Below are 17,117 nucleotides of genomic sequence, written 5' to 3' on the forward strand. Positions count from 1 at the left end.
TTCAAATCCCACCTCAGACAGTGCCCATTGAAAGTACCAAGCAAGAACAAAGCAAACACAGTCAAGAGAGCATTACCAGTTGCCAGCATAGCGGAGCGGTCTAAGGCGTTGCGTCCAGGTCGCAGTCTCCACAGGAGGCGTGGGTTCGAATCCCACCTCAGACAGAGCCCATTGAAAGTACCAAGCAATAACCAAGGAAACACGGTCAAGAGAGCATTACCAGTTGCCAGGATGGCGGAGCGGTCTAAGGCGTTGCGTTCAGGTCACAGTCTCCCCAGGAGGCGTGGGTTCGAATCCCACCTCAGACAGAGCCCATTGAAAGTACCAAGCAAGAACAAAGCAAACACAGTAAAGAGAGCATTACCAGGTGCCAGGATGGTGGAGCGGTCTAAGGCGTTGCGTTCAGGTTGCAGTCTCCCCAGGAGGCGTGGGTTCGAATCCCACCTCAGACAGAGCCCATTGAAAGTACCAAGCAAGAACAAAGGAAACACAGTCAAGAAAGCATTACCAGTTGCCAGGATGGCGGAGCGGTCTAAGGCGTTGCGTTCAGGTCGCAGTCTCCCCAGGAGGCGTGGGTTCGAATCCCACCTCAGACAGAGCCCATTGAAAGTACCAAGCAAGAACAAAGCAAACACGGTCAAGAGAGCATTACCAGTTGCCAGGATGGCGCAGCGGTCTAAGGCGTTGCGTTCAGGACGCAGTCTCCACAGGAGGCGTGGGTTCGAATCCCACCTCAGACAGAGCCCATTGAAAGTACCAAGCAAGAACCAAGGAAACACGGTCAAGAGAGCGTTACCAGTTGCCAGGATGGCGGAGCGGTCTAAGGCGTTGCGGTCAGGTCACAGTCTCCCTAGGAGGCGTGGGTTCGAATCCCACCTCAGACAGAGCCCATTGAAAGTACCAAGCAAGAACAAAGCAAACACAGTAAAGAGAGCATTACCAGGTGCCAGGATGGCGGAGCGGTCTAAGGCGTTGCGTTCAGGTCACAGTCTCCCCAGGAGGCGTGGGTTCGAATCCCACCTCAGACAGAGCCCATTGAAAGTACCAAGCAAGAACAAAGCAAACACAGTAAAGAGAGCATTACAAGGTGCCAGGATGGCGGAGCGGTCTAAGGCGATGCGTTCAGGTCGCAGTCTCCCCAGGAGGCGTGGGTTCGAATCCCACCTCAGACAGAGCCCATTGAAAGTACCAAGCAAGAACAAAGGAAACACAGTCAAGAAAGCATTACCAGTTGCCAGGATGGCGGAGCGGTCTAAGGCGTTGCGTTCAGGTCGCAGTCTCCCCAGGAGGCGTGGGTTCGAATCCCACCTCAGACAGAGCCCATTGAAAGTACCAAGCAAGAACAAAGCAAACACAGTCAAGAGAGCATTACCAGATGATAAGATGGCAGAGCGGTCTAAGGCGTTGCGTTCAGGTCGCAGTCTCCCCAGGAGGCGTGGGTTCAAATCCCACCTCAGACAGTGACCATTGAAAGTACCAAGCAATAACAAAGCAAACACAGTCAAGAGAGCATTACCAGATGCCAGCATAGCGGAGCGGTCTAAGGCGTTGCATTCAGGTCGCAGTGTCCCCAGGAGGCGTGGGTTCGAATCCCACCTCAGACAGTGCCCATTGAAAGTACCAAGCAAGAACAAAGCAAACACAGTCAAGAGAGCATTAACAGCTGCCAGGATGGCGGAGCGGTCTAAGGCGTTGCGTTCAGGTCGCAGTCTCCCCTGGAGGCGTGGGTTCGAATCCCACCTCAGACAGAGCCCGTTGAAAGTACCAAGCAATAACAAAGCAAACACAGTCAAGAGAGCATTACCAGCTGCCAGGATGGCAGAGCGGTCTAAGGCGTTGCGTTCAGGTCGCAGTCTCCCCAGGAGGCGTGGGTTCGAATCCCACCTCAGACAGAGCCCATTGAAAGTACCAAGCAAGAACAAAGCAAACACATTCAAGAGAGCATTACCAGTTGCCAGGATGGCAGAGCGGTCTAAGGCGCTGCGTTCAGGTCGCAGTCTCCCCAGGAGGCGTGGGTTCGAATCCCACCTCAGACAGAGCCCATTGAAAGTACCAAGCAAGAACAAAGCAAACACAGTCAAGAGAGCATTACCAGATGATAAGATGGCAGAGCGGTCTAAGGCGTTGCGTTCAGGTCGCAGTCTCCCCAGGAGGCGTGGGTTCAAATCCCACCTCAGACAGTGCCCATTGAAAGTACCAAGCAAGAACAAAGCAAACACAGTCAAGAGAGCATTACCAGTTGCCAGCATAGCGGAGCGGTCTAAGGCGTTGCGTCCAGGTCGCAGTCTCCACAGGAGGCGTGGGTTCGAATCCCACCTCAGACAGAGCCCATTGAAAGTACCAAGCAATAACCAAGGAAACACGGTCAAGAGAGCATTACCAGTTGCCAGGATGGCGGAGCGGTCTAAGGCGTTGCGTTCAGGTCACAGTCTCCCCAGGAGGCGTGGGTTCGAATCCCACCTCAGACAGAGCCCATTGAAAGTACCAAGCAAGAACAAAGCAAACACAGTAAAGAGAGCATTACCAGGTGCCAGGATGGTGGAGCGGTCTAAGGCGTTGCGTTCAGGTTGCAGTCTCCCCAGGAGGCGTGGGTTCGAATCCCACCTCAGACAGAGCCCATTGAAAGTACCAAGCAAGAACAAAGGAAACACAGTCAAGAAAGCATTACCAGTTGCCAGGATGGCGGAGCGGTCTAAGGCGTTGCGTTCAGGTCGCAGTCTCCCCAGGAGGCGTGGGTTCGAATCCCACCTCAGACAGAGCCCATTGAAAGTACCAAGCAAGAACAAAGCAAACACGGTCAAGAGAGCATTACCAGTTGCCAGGATGGCGCAGCGGTCTAAGGCGTTGCGTTCAGGACGCAGTCTCCACAGGAGGCGTGGGTTCGAATCCCACCTCAGACAGAGCCCATTGAAAGTGCCAAGCAATAACCAAGGAAACACGGTCAAGAGAGCGTTACCAGTTGCCAGGATGGCGGAGCGGTCTAAGGCGTTGCGGTCAGGTCACAGTCTCCCTAGGAGGCGTGGGTTCGAATCCCACCTCAGACAGAGCCCATTGAAAGTACCAAGCAAGAACAAAGCAAACACAGTAAAGAGAGCATTACCAGGTGCCAGGATGGCGGAGCGGTCTAAGGCGCTGCGTTCAGGTCGCAGTCTCCCCAAGAGGCGTGGGTTCAAATCCCGCAGCAGACAGAGCTCATTGAAAGTACCAAGCAAGAACAAAGCAAACACAGTAAAGAGAGCATTACAAGGTGCCAGGATGGCGGAGCGGTCTAAGGCGATGCGTTCAGGTCGCAGTCTCCCCAGGAGGCGTGGGTTCGAATCCCACCTCAGACAGAGCCCATTGAAAGTACCAAGCAAGAACAAAGCAAACACAGTCAAGAGAGCATTACCAGATGATAAGATGGCAGAGCGGTCTGAGGCGTTGCGTTCAGGTCGCAGTCTCCCCAGGAGGCGTGGGTTCAAATCCCACCTCAGACAGTGCCCATTGAAAGTACCAAGCAAGTACAAAGCAAACACAGTCAAGAGAGCATTACCAGTTGCAAGCATAGCGGAGCGGTCTAAGGCGTTGCGTTCAGGTCGCAGTCTCCACAGGAGGCGGGGGATTGAATCCCACCTCAGACAGAGCCCATTGAAAGTACCAAGCAATAACCAAGGAAACACGGTCAAGAGAGCATTACCAGTTGCCAGGATGGCGGAGCGGTCTAAGGCGTTGCGTTCAGGTCACAGTCTCCCCAGGAGGCGTGGGTTCGAATCCCACCTCAGACAGAGCCCATTGAAAGTACCAAGCAAGAACAAAGCAAACACAGTAAAGAGAGCATTACCAGGTGCCAGGATGGTGGAGCGGTCTAAGGCGTTGCGTTCAGGTTGCAGTCTCCCCAGGAGGCGTGGGTTCGAATCGCACCTCAGACAGAGCCCATTGAAAGTACCAAGCAAGAACAAAGCAAACACAGTCAAGAGAGCATTACCAGATGATAAGATGGCGGAGCGGTCTAAGGCGTTGCGTTCAGGTCGCAGTCTCCCCAGGGGGCGTGGGTTCGAATCCCACCTCAGACAGAGCCCATTGAAAGTACCAAGCAAGAACAAAGCAAACACATTCAAGAGAGCATTACCAGTTGCCAGGATGGCAGAGCGGTCTAAGGCGCTGCGTTCAGGTCGCAGTCTCCCCAGGAGGCGTGGGTTCAAATCCCGCAGCAGACAGAGCTCATTGAAAGTACCAAGCAAGAAGAAAGCAAACACAGTCAAGAGAGCATTACCAGATGCCAGCATAGCGGAGCGGTCTAAGGCGTTGCGTTCAGGTCGCAGTCTCCCCAGGAGGCGTGGGTTCGAATCCCACCTCAGACAGAGCCCATTGAAAGTACCAATCAAGAACAAAGGAAACACAGTCAAGAAAGCATTACCAGTTGCCAGGATGGCGGAGCGGTCTAAGGCGTTGCGTTCAGGTCGCAGTCTCCCCAGGAGGCATGGGTTCGAATCCCACCTCAGACAGAGCCCATTGAAAGTACCAAGCAAGAACAAAGCAAACACAGTCAAGAGAGCATTACCAGATGATAAGATGGCAGAGCGGTCTAAGGCGTTGCGTTCAGGTCGCAGTCTCCCCAGGAGGCGTGGGTTCAAATCCCACCTCAGACAGTGACCATTGAAAGTACCAAGCAAGAACAAAGCAAACACAGTCAAGAGAGCATTACCAGATGCCAGCATAGCGGAGCGGTCTAAGGCGTTGCATTCAGGTCGCAGTGTCCCCAGGAGGCGTGGGTTCGAATCCCACCTCAGACAGTGCCCATTGAAAGTACCAAGCAAGAACAAAGCAAACACAGTCAAGAGAGCATTACCAGTTGCCAGGATGGCGGAGCGGTCTAAGGTGTTGCGTTCACGTCGCAGTCTCCCCAGGAGGCGTGGGTTCGAATCCCACCTCAGACAGAGCCCATTGAAAGTACCAAGCAAGAACAAAGCAAACACATTCAAGAGAGCATTACCAGTTGCCAGGATGGCAGAGCGGTCTAAGGCGCTGCGTTCAGGTCGCAGTCTCCCCAGGAGGCGTGGGTTCAAATCCCGCAGCAGACAGAGCCCAATGAAAGTACCAAGCAATGACAAAGGAAACACGGTCAAGAGAGCATTACCAGTTGCCAGGATGGCGGAGCGGTCTAAGGCGTTGCGTTCAGGTCGCAGTCTCCCCAGGAGGCGTGGGTTCGAAACCCACCTCAGACAGAGCCCATTGAAAGTACCAAGCAAGAACAAAGCAAACACAGTCAAGATAGCAGTACCAGATGATAAGATGGCAGAGCGGTCTAAGGCGTTGCGTTCAGGTCGCAGTCTCCCCAGGAGGCGTGGGTTCAAATCCCACCTCAGACAGTGCCCATTGAAAGTACCAAGCAAGAACAAAGCAAACACAGTCAAGAGAGCATTACCAGTTGCCAGCATAGCGGAGCGGTCTAAGGCGTTGCGTCCAGGTCGCAGTCTCCACAGGAGGCGTGGGTTCGAATCCCACCTCAGACAGAGCCCATTGAAAGTACCAAGCAATAACCAAGGAAACACGGTCAAGAGAGCATTACCAGTTGCCAGGATGGCGGAGCGGTCTAAGGCGTTGCGTTCAGGTCACAGTCTCCCCAGGAGGCGTGGGTTCGAATCCCACCTCAGACAGAGCCCATTGAAAGTACCAAGCAAGAACAAAGCAAACACAGTAAAGAGAGCATTACCAGGTGCCAGGATGGTGGAGCGGTCTAAGGCGTTGCGTTCAGGTTGCAGTCTCCCCAGGAGGCGTGGGTTCGAATCCCACCTCAGACAGAGCCCATTGAAAGTACCAAGCAAGAACAAAGGAAACACAGTCAAGAAAGCATTACCAGTTGCCAGGATGGCGGAGCGGTCTAAGGCGTTGCGTTCAGGTCGCAGTCTCCCCAGGAGGCGTGGGTTCGAATCCCACCTCAGACAGAGCCCATTGAAAGTACCAAGCAAGAACAAAGCAAACACGGTCAAGAGAGCATTACCAGTTGCCAGGATGGCGCAGCGGTCTAAGGCGTTGCGTTCAGGACGCAGTCTCCACAGGAGGCGTGGGTTCGAATCCCACCTCAGACAGAGCCCATTGAAAGTACCAAGCAATAACCAAGGAAACACGGTCAAGAGAGCGTTACCAGTTGCCAGGATGGCGGAGCGGTCTAAGGCGTTGCGGTCAGGTCACAGTCTCCCTAGGAGGCGTGGGTTCGAATCCCACCTCAGACAGAGCCCATTGAAAGTACCAAGCAAGAACAAAGCAAACACAGTAAAGAGAGCATTACCAGGTGCCAGGATGGCGGAGCGGTCTAAGGCGTTGCGTTCAGGTCACAGTCTCCCCAGGAGGCGTGGGTTCGAATCCCACCTCAGACAGAGCCCATTGAAAGTACCAAGAAAGAACAAAGCAAACACAGTAAAGAGAGCATTACAAGGTGCCAGGATGGCGGAGCGGTCTAAGGCGATGCGTTCAGGTCGCAGTCTCCCCAGGAGGCGTGGGTTCGAATCCCACCTCAGACAGAGCCCATTGAAAGTACCAAGCAAGAACAAAGGAAACACAGTCAAGAAAGCATTACCAGTTGCCAGGATGGCGGAGCGGTCTAAGGCGTTGCGTTCAGGTCGCAGTCTCCCCAGGAGGCGTGGGTTCGAATCCCACCTCAGACAGAGCCCATTGAAAGTACCAAGCAAGAACAAAGCAAACACAGTCAAGAGAGCATTACCAGATGATAAGATGGCAGAGCGGTCTAAGGCGTTGCGTTCAGGTCGCAGTCTCCCCAGGAGGCGTGGGTTCAAATCCCACCTCAGACAGTGACCATTGAAAGTACCAAGCAAGAACAAAGCAAACACAGTCAAGAGAGCATTACCAGATGCCAGCATAGCGGAGCGGTCTAAGGCGTTGCATTCAGGTCGCAGTGTCCCCAGGAGGCGTGGGTTCGAATCCCACCTCAGACAGTGCCCATTGAAAGTACCAAGCAAGAACAAAGCAAACACAGTCAAGAGAGCATTAACAGCTGCCAGGATGGCGGAGCGGTCTAAGGCGTTGCGTTCAGGTCACAGTCTCCCCTGGAGGCGTGGGTTCGAATCCCACCTCAGACAGAGCCCGTTGAAAGTACCAAGCAATAACAAAGCAAACACAGTCAAGAGAGCATTACCAGCTGCCAGGATGGCAGAGCGGTCTAAGGCGTTGCGTTCAGGTCGCAGTCTCCCCAGGAGGCGTGGGTTCGAATCCCACCTCAGACAGAGCCCATTGAAAGTACCAAGCAAGAACAAAGCAAACACATTCAAGAGAGCATTACCAGTTGCCAGGATGGCAGAGCGGTCTAAGGCGCTGCGTTCAGGTCGCAGTCTCCCCAGGAGGCGTGGGTTCAAATCCCGCAGCAGACAGAGCCCAATGAAAGTACCAAGCAATGACAAAGGAAACACGGTCAAGAGAGCATTACCAGTTGCCAGGATGGCGGAGCGGTCTAAGGCGTTGCGTTCAGGTCGCAGTCTCCCCAGGAGGCGTGGGTTCGAAACCCACCTCAGACAGAGCCCATTGAAAGTACCAAGCAAGAACAAAGCAAACACAGTCAAGATAGCAGTACCAGATGATAAGATGGCAGAGCGGTCTAAGGCGTTGCGTTCAGGTCGCAGTCTCCCCAGGAGGCGTGGGTTCAAATCCCACCTCAGACAGTGCCCATTGAAAGTACCAAGCAAGAACAAAGCAAACACAGTCAAGAGAGCATTACCAGTTGCCAGCATAGCGGAGCGGTCTAAGGCGTTGCGTCCAGGTCGCAGTCTCCACAGGAGGCGTGGGTTCGAATCCCACCTCAGACAGAGCCCATTGAAAGTACCAAGCAATAACCAAGGAAACACGGTCAAGAGAGCATTACCAGTTGCCAGGATGGCGGAGCGGTCTAAGGCGTTGCGTTCAGGTCACAGTCTCCCCAGGAGGCGTGGGTTCGAATCCCACCTCAGACAGAGCCCATTGAAAGTACCAAGCAAGAACAAAGCAAACACAGTAAAGAGAGCATTACCAGGTGCCAGGATGGTGGAGCGGTCTAAGGCGTTGCGTTCAGGTTGCAGTCTCCCCAGGAGGCGTGGGTTCGAATCCCACCTCAGACAGAGCCCATTGAAAGTACCAAGCAAGAACAAAGGAAACACAGTCAAGAAAGCATTACCAGTTGCCAGGATGGCGGAGCGGTCTAAGGCGTTGCGTTCAGGTCGCAGTCTCCCCAGGAGGCGTGGGTTCGAATCCCACCTCAGACAGAGCCCATTGAAAGTACCAAGCAAGAACAAAGCAAACACGGTCAAGAGAGCATTACCAGTTGCCAGGATGGCGCAGCGGTCTAAGGCGTTGCGTTCAGGACGCAGTCTCCACAGGAGGCGTGGGTTCGAATCCCACCTCAGACAGAGCCCATTGAAAGTACCAAGCAATAACCAAGGAAACACGGTCAAGAGAGCGTTACCAGTTGCCAGGATGGCGGAGCGGTCTAAGGCGTTGCGGTCAGGTCACAGTCTCCCTAGGAGGCGTGGGTTCGAATCCCACCTCAGACAGAGCCCATTGAAAGTACCAAGCTAGAACAAAGCAAACACAGTAAAGAGAGCATTACCAGGTGCCAGGATGGCGGAGCGGTCTAAGGCGCTGCGTTCAGGTCGCAGTCTCCCCAAGAGGCGTGGGTTCAAATCCCGCAGCAGACAGAGCTCATTGAAAGTACCAAGCAAGAACAAAGCAAACACAGTAAAGAGAGCATTACAAGGTGCCAGGATGGCGGAGCGGTCTAAGGCGATGCGTTCAGGTCGCAGTCTCCCCAGGAGGCGTGGGTTCGAATCCCACCTCAGACAGAGCCCATTGAAAGTACCAAGCAAGAACAAAGGAAACACAGTCAAGAAAGCATTACCAGTTGCCAGGATGGCGGAGCGGTCTAAGGCGTTGCGTTCAGGTCGCAGTCTCCCCAGGAGGCGTGGGTTCGAATCCCACCTCAGACAGAGCCCATTGAAAGTACCAAGCAAGAACAAAGCAAACACAGTCAAGAGAGCATTACCAGATGATAAGATGGCAGAGCGGTCTAAGGCGTTGCGTTCAGGTCGCAGTCTCCCCAGGAGGCGTGGGTTCAAATCCCACCTCAGACAGTGACCATTGAAAGTACCAAGCAAGAACAAAGCAAACACAGTCAAGAGAGCATTACCAGATGCCAGCATAGCGGAGCGGTCTAAGGCGTTGCATTCAGGTCGCAGTGTCCCCAGGAGGCGTGGGTTCGAATCCCACCTCAGACAGTGCCCATTGAAAGTACCAAGCAAGAACAAAGCAAACACAGTCAAGAGAGCATTAACAGCTGCCAGGATGGCGGAGCGGTCTAAGGCGTTGCGTTCAGGTCGCAGTCTCCCCTGGAGGCGTGGGTTCGAATCCCACCTCAGACAGAGCCCGTTGAAAGTACCAAGCAATAACAAAGCAAACACAGTCAAGAGAGCATTACCAGCTGCCAGGATGGCAGAGCGGTCTAAGGCGTTGCGTTCAGGTCACAGTCTCCCCAGGAGGCGTGGGTTTGAATCCCACCTCAGACAGAGCCCATTGAAAGTACCAAGCAAGAACAAAGCAAACACAGTAAAGAGAGCATTACCAGGTGCCAGGATGGCGGAGCGGTCTAAGGCGTTGCGTTCAGGTCGCAGTCTCCCCAGGAGGCGTGGGTTCGAATCCCACCTCAGACAGAGCCCATTGAAAGTACCAAGCAAGAACAAAGCAAACACAGTCAAGAGAGCATTACCAGCTGCAAGGATGGCAGAGCGGTCTGAGGCGTTGCGTACAGGTCGCAGTCTCCCCAGGAGGCGTGGGTTCAAATCCCACCTCAGACAGAGCCCATTGAAAGTACCAAGCAATAACCAAGGAAACACGGTCAAGAGAGCATTACCAGTTGCCAGGATGGCGGAGCGGTCTAAGGCGTTGCGTTGAGGTCGCAGTCTCCCCAGGAGGCGTGGGTTCGAATCCCACCTCAGACAGTGCCCATTGAAAGTACCAAGCAAGAACAAAGCAAACACAGTCAAGAGAGCATTACCAGTTTCAAGCATAGCGGAGCGGTCTAAGGCGTTGCGTTCAGGTCGCAGTCTCCACAGGAGGCGTGGGTTCGAATCCCACCTCAGACAGAGCCCATTGAAAGTACCAAGCAATAACTAAGGAAACACGGTCAAGAGAGCATTACCAGTTGCCAGGATGGCGGAGCGGTCTCAGGCGTTGCGTTCAGGTCACAGTCTCCCCAGGAGGCGTGGGTTCGAATCCCACCTCATACAGAGCCCATTGAAAGTACCAAGCAAGAACAAAGCAAACACAGTAAAGAGAGCATTACCAGGTGCCAGGATGGCGGAGCGGTCTAAGGCGTTGCGTTCAGGTCGCAGTCTCCCCAGGAGGCGTGGGTTCGAATCCCACCTCAGACAGAGCCCATTGAAAGTACCAAGCAAGAACAAAGCAAACACAGTCAAGAGAGCATTACCAGATGATTAGATGGCAGAGCGGTCTGAGGCGTTGCGTTCAGGTCGCAGTCTCTCCAGGAGGCGTGGGTTCAAATCCCACCTCAGACAGTGCCCATTGAAAGTACCAAGCAAGTACAAAGCAAACACAGTCAAGAGAGCATTACCAGTTGCAAGCATAGCGGAGCGGTCTAAGGCGTTGCGTTCAGGTCGCAGTCTCCACAGGAGGCGTGGGTTTGAATCCCACCTCAGACAGAGCCCATTGAAAGTACCAAGCAATAACCAAGGAAACACGGTCAAGAGAGCATTACCAGTTGCCAGGATGGCGGAGCGGTCTAAGGCGTTGCGTTCAGGTCACAGTCTCCCCAGGAGGCGTGGGTTCGAATCCCACCTCAGACAGAGCCCATTGAAAGTACCAAGCAAGAACAAAGCAAACACAGTAAAGAGAGCATTACCAGGTGCCAGGATGGTGGAGCGGTCTAAGGCGTTGCGTTCAGGTTGCAGTCTCCCCAGGAGGCGTGGGTTCGAATCGCACCTCAGACAGAGCCCATTGAAAGTACCAAGCAAGAACAAAGCAAACACAGTCAAGAGAGCATTACCAGATGATAAGATGGCGGAGCGGTCTAAGGCGTTGCGTTCAGGTCGCAGTCTCCCCAGGAGGCGTGGGTTCGAATCCCACCTCAGACAGAGCCCATTGAAAGTACCAAGCAAGAACAAAGGAAACACAGTCAAGAAAGCATTACCAGTTGCCAGGATGGCGGAGCGGTCTAAGGCGTTGCGTTCAGGTCGCAGTCTCCCCAGGAGGCGTGGGTTCGAATCCCACCTCAGACAGAGCCCATTGAAAGTACCAAGCAAGAACAAAGCAAACACAGTCAAGAGAGCATTACCAGATGATAAGATGGCAGTGCGGTCTAAGGCGTTGCGTTCAGGTCGCAGTCTCCCCAGGAGGCGTGGGTTCAAATCCCACCTCAGACAGAGCCCATTGAAAGTACCAAGCAAGAACAAAGCAAACACAGTCAAGAGAGCATTACCAGATGCCAGCATAGCGGAGCGGTCTAAGGCGTTGCATTCAGGTCGCAGTGTCCCCAGGAGGCGTGGGTTCGAATCCCACCTCAGACAGTGCCCATTGAAAGTACCAAGCAAGAACAAAGCAAACACAGTCAAGAGAGCATTACCAGTTGCCAGGATGGCGGAGCGGTCTAAGGCGTTGCGTTCAGGTCGCAGTCTCCCCAGGAGGCGTGGGTTCGAATCCCACCTCAGACAGAGCCCATTGAAAGTACCAAGCAAGAACAAAGCAAACACATTCAAGAGAGCATTACCAGTTGCCAGGATGGCAGAGCGGTCTAAGGCGCTGCGTTCAGGTCGCAGTCTCCCCAGGAGGCGTGGGTTCAAATCCCGCAGCAGACAGAGCCCAATGAAAGTACCAAGCAATGACAAAGGAAACACGGTCAAGAGAGCATTACCAGTTGCCAGGATGGCGGAGCGGTCTAAGGCGTTGCGTTCAGGTCGCAGTCTCCCCAGGAGGCGTGGGTTCGAAACCCACCTCAGACAGAGCCCATTGAAAGTACCAAGCAAGAACAAAGCAAACACAGTCAAGATAGCAGTACCAGATGATAAGATGGCAGAGCGGTCTAAGGCGTTGCGTTCAGGTCGCAGTCTCCCCAGGAGGCGTGGGTTCAAATCCCACCTCAGACAGTGCCCATTGAAAGTACCAAGCAAGAACAAAGCAAACACAGTCAAGAGAGCATTACCAGTTGCCAGCATAGCGGAGCGGTCTAAGGCGTTGCGTCCAGGTCGCAGTCTCCACAGGAGGCGTGGGTTCGAATCCCACCTCAGACAGAGCCCATTGAAAGTACCAAGCAATAACCAAGGAAACACGGTCAAGAGAGCATTACCAGTTGCCAGGATGGCGGAGCGGTCTAAGGCGTTGCGTTCAGGTCACAGTCTCCCCAGGAGGCGTGGGTTCGAATCCCACCTCAGACAGAGCCCATTGAAAGTACCAAGCAAGAACAAAGCAAACACAGTAAAGAGAGCATTACCAGGTGCCAGGATGGTGGAGCGGTCTAAGGCGTTGCGTTCAGGTTGCAGTCTCCCCAGGAGGCGTGGGTTCGAATCCCACCTCAGACAGAGCCCATTGAAAGTACCAAGCAAGAACAAAGGAAACACAGTCAAGAAAGCATTACCAGTTGCCAGGATGGCGGAGCGGTCTAAGGCGTTGCGTTCAGGTCGCAGTCTCCCCAGGAGGCGTGGGTTCGAATCCCACCTCAGACAGAGCCCATTGAAAGTACCAAGCAAGAACAAAGCAAACACGGTCAAGAGAGCATTACCAGTTGCCAGGATGGCGCAGCGGTCTAAGGCGTTGCGTTCAGGACGCAGTCTCCACAGGAGGCGTGGGTTCGAATCCCACCTCAGACAGAGCCCATTGAAAGTACCAAGCAATAACCAAGGAAACACGGTCAAGAGAGCGTTACCAGTTGCCAGGATGGCGGAGCGGTCTAAGGCGTTGCGGTCAGGTCACAGTCTCCCTAGGAGGCGTGGGTTCGAATCCCACCTCAGACAGAGCCCATTGAAAGTACCAAGCAAGAACAAAGCAAACACAGTAAAGAGAGCATTACCAGGTGCCAGGATGGCGGAGCGGTCTAAGGCGTTGCGTTCAGGTCACAGTCTCCCCAGGAGGCGTGGGTTCGAATCCCACCTCAGACAGAGCCCATTGAAAGTACCAAGCAAGAACAAAGCAAACACAGTAAAGAGAGCATTACAAGGTGCCAGGATGGCGGAGCGGTCTAAGGCGATGCGTTCAGGTCGCAGTCTCCCCAGGAGGCGTGGGTTCGAATCCCACCTCAGACAGAGCCCATTGAAAGTACCAAGCAAGAACAAAGGAAACACAGTCAAGAAGGCATTACCAGTTGCCAGGATGGCGGAGCGGTCTAAGGCGTTGCGTTCAGGTCGCAGTCTCCCCAGGAGGCGTGGGTTCGAATCCCACCTCAGACAGAGCCCATTGAAAGTACCAAGCAAGAACAAAGCAAACACAGTCAAGAGAGCATTACCAGATGATAAGATGGCAGAGCGGTCTAAGGCGTTGCGTTCAGGTCGCAGTCTCCCCAGGAGGCGTGGGTTCAAATCCCACCTCAGACAGTGACCATTGAAAGTACCAAGCAAGAACAAAGCAAACACAGTCAAGAGAGCATTACCAGATGCCAGCATAGCGGAGCGGTCTAAGGCGTTGCATTCAGGTCGCAGTGTCCCCAGGAGGCGTGGGTTCGAATCCCACCTCAGACAGTGCCCATTGAAAGTACCAAGCAAGAACAAAGCAAACACAGTCAAGAGAGCATTACCAGTTGCCAGGATGGCGGAGCGGTCTAAGGTGTTGCGTTCAGGTCGCAGTCTCCCCAGGAGGCGTGGGTTCGAATCCCACCTCAGACAGAGCCCATTGAAAGTACCAAGCAAGAACAAAGCAAACACATTCAAGAGAGCATTACCAGTTGCCAGGATGGCAGAGCGGTCTAAGGCGCTGCATTCAGGTCGCAGTCTCCCCAGGAGGCGTGTGTTCAAATCCCGCAGCAGACAGAGCCCAATGAAAGTACCAAGCAATGACAAAGGAAACACAGTCAAGAAAGCATTACCAGTTGCCAGGATGGCGGAGCGGTCTAAGGCGTTGCGTTCAGGTCGCAGTCTCCCCAGGAGGCGTGGGTTCGAATCCCACCTCAGACAGAGCCCATTGAAAGTACCAAGCAAGAACAAAGCAAACACGGTCAAGAGAGCATTACCAGTTGCCAGGATGGCGCAGCGGTCTAAGGCGTTGCGTTCAGGACGCAGTCTCCACAGGAGGCGTGGGTTCGAATCCCACCTCAGACAGAGCCCATTGAAAGTACCAAGCAATAACCAAGGAAACACGGTCAAGAGAGCGTTACCAGTTGCCAGGATGGCGGAGCGGTCTAAGGCGTTGCGGTCAGGTCACAGTCTCCCTAGGAGGCGTGGGTTCGAATCCCACCTCAGACAGAGCCCATTGAAAGTACCAAGCAAGAACAAAGCAAACACAGTAAAGAGAGCATTACCAGGTGCCAGGATGGCGGAGCGGTCTAAGGCGTTGCGTTCAGGTCACAGTCTCCCCAGGAGGCGTGGGTTCGAATCCCACCTCAGACAGAGCCCATTGAAAGTACCAAGCAAGAACAAAGCAAACACAGTAAAGAGAGCATTACAAGGTGCCAGGATGGCGGAGCGGTCTAAGGCGATGCGTTCAGGTCGCAGTCTCCCCAGGAGGCGTGGGTTCGAATCCCACCTCAGACAGAGCCCATTGAAAGTACCAAGCAAGAACAAAGGAAACACAGTCAAGAAAGCATTACCAGTTGCCAGGATGGCGGAGCGGTCTAAGGCGTTGCGTTCAGGTCGCAGTCTCCCCAGGAGGCGTGGGTTCGAATCCCACCTCAGACAGAGCCCATTGAAAGTACCAAGCAAGAACAAAGCAAACACAGTCAAGAGAGCATTACCAGATGATAAGATGGCAGAGCGGTCTAAGGCGTTGCGTTCAGGTCGCAGTCTCCCCAGGAGGCGTGGGTTCAAATCCCACCTCAGACAGTGACCATTGAAAGTACCAAGCAAGAACAAAGCAAACACAGTCAAGAGAGCATTACCAGATGCCAGCATAGCGGAGCGGTCTAAGGCGTTGCATTCAGGTCGCAGTGTCCCCAGGAGGCGTGGGTTCGAATCCCACCTCAGACAGTGCCCATTGAAAGTACCAAGCAAGAACAAAGCAAACACAGTCAAGAGAGCATTAACAGCTGCCAGGATGGCGGAGCGGTCTAAGGCGTTGCGTTCAGGTCACAGTCTCCCCTGGAGGCGTGGGTTCGAATCCCACCTCAGACAGAGCCCGTTGAAAGTACCAAGCAATAACAAAGCAAACACAGTCAAGAGAGCATTACCAGCTGCCAGGATGGCAGAGCGGTCTAAGGCGTTGCGTTCAGGTCGCAGTCTCCCCAGGAGGCGTGGGTTCGAATCCCACCTCAGACAGAGCCCATTGAAAGTACCAAGCAAGAACAAAGCAAACACATTCAAGAGAGCATTACCAGTTGCCAGGATGGCAGAGCGGTCTAAGGCGCTGCGTTCAGGTCGCAGTCTCCCCAGGAGGCGTGGGTTCAAATCCCGCAGCAGACAGAGCCCAATGAAAGTACCAAGCAATGACAAAGGAAACACGGTCAAGAGAGCATTACCAGTTGCCAGGATGGCGGAGCGGTCTAAGGCGTTGCGTTCAGGTCGCAGTCTCCCCAGGAGGCGTGGGTTCGAAACCCACCTCAGACAGAGCCCATTGAAAGTACCAAGCAAGAACAAAGCAAACACAGTCAAGATAGCAGTACCAGATGATAAGATGGCAGAGCGGTCTAAGGCGTTGCGTTCAGGTCGCAGTCTCCCCAGGAGGCGTGGGTTCAAATCCCACCTCAGACAGTGCCCATTGAAAGTACCAAGCAAGAACAAAGCAAACACAGTCAAGAGAGCATTACCAGTTGCCAGCATAGCGGAGCGGTCTAAGGCGTTGCGTCCAGGTCGCAGTCTCCACAGGAGGCGTGGGTTCGAATCCCACCTCAGACAGAGCCCATTGAAAGTACCAAGCAATAACCAAGGAAACACGGTCAAGAGAGCATTACCAGTTGCCAGGATGGCGGAGCGGTCTAAGGCGTTGCGTTCAGGTCACAGTCTCCCCATGAGGCGTGGGTTCGAATCCCACCTCAGACAGAGCCCATTGAAAGTACCAAGCAAGAACAAAGCAAACACAGTAAAGAGAGCATTACCAGGTGCCAGGATGGTGGAGCGGTCTAAGGCGTTGCGTTCAGGTTGCAGTCTCCCCAGGAGGCGTGGGTTCGAATCCCACCTCAGACAGAGCCCATTGAAAGTACCAAGCAAGAACAAAGGAAACACAGTCAAGAAAGCATTACCAGTTGCCAGGATGGCGGAGCGGTCTAAGGCGTTGCGTTCAGGTCGCAGTCTCCCCAGGAGGCGTGGGTTCGAATCCCACCTCAGACAGAGCCCATTGAAAGTACCAAGCAAGAACAAAGCAAACACGGTCAAGAGAGCATTACCAGTTGCCAGGATGGCGCAGCGGTCTAAGGCGTTGCGTTCAGGACGCAGTCTCCACAGGAGGCGTGGGTTCGAATCCCACCTCAGACAGAGCCCATTGAAAGTACCAAGCAATAACCAAGGAAACACGGTCAAGAGAGCGTTACCAGTTGCCAGGATGGCGGAGCGGTCTAAGGCGTTGCGGTCAGGTCACAGTCTCCCTAGGAGGCGTGGGTTCGAATCCCACCTCAGACAGAGCCCATTGAAAGTACCAAGCTAGAACAAAGCAAACACAGTAAAGAGAGCATTACCAGGTGCCAGGATGGCGGAGCGGTCTAAGGCGCTGCGTTCAGGTCGCAGTCTCCCCAAGAGGCGTGGGTTCAAATCCCGCAGCAGACAGAGCTCATTGAAAGTACCAAGCAAGAACAAAGCAAACACAGTAAAGAGAGCATTACAAGGTGCCAGGATGGCGGAGCGGTCTAAGGCGATGCGTTCAGGTCGCAGTCTCCCCAGGAGGCGTGGGTTCGAATCCCACCTCAGACAGAGCCCATTGAAAGTACCAAGCAAGAACAAAGGAAACACAGTCAAGAAAGCATTACCAGTTGCCAGGATGGCGGAGCGGTCTAAGGCGTTGCGTTCAGGTCGCAG

The sequence above is a fragment of the Idiotropiscis lumnitzeri genome, unplaced genomic scaffold (genome assembly GCF_059441095.1).
Source record: "Idiotropiscis lumnitzeri isolate Australia: NSW breed Sydney's pygmy pipehorse unplaced genomic scaffold, RoL_Ilum_1.0 HiC_scaffold_28, whole genome shotgun sequence".
NCBI classification, from domain to species: Eukaryota; Metazoa; Chordata; class Actinopteri; order Syngnathiformes; family Syngnathidae; genus Idiotropiscis; species Idiotropiscis lumnitzeri.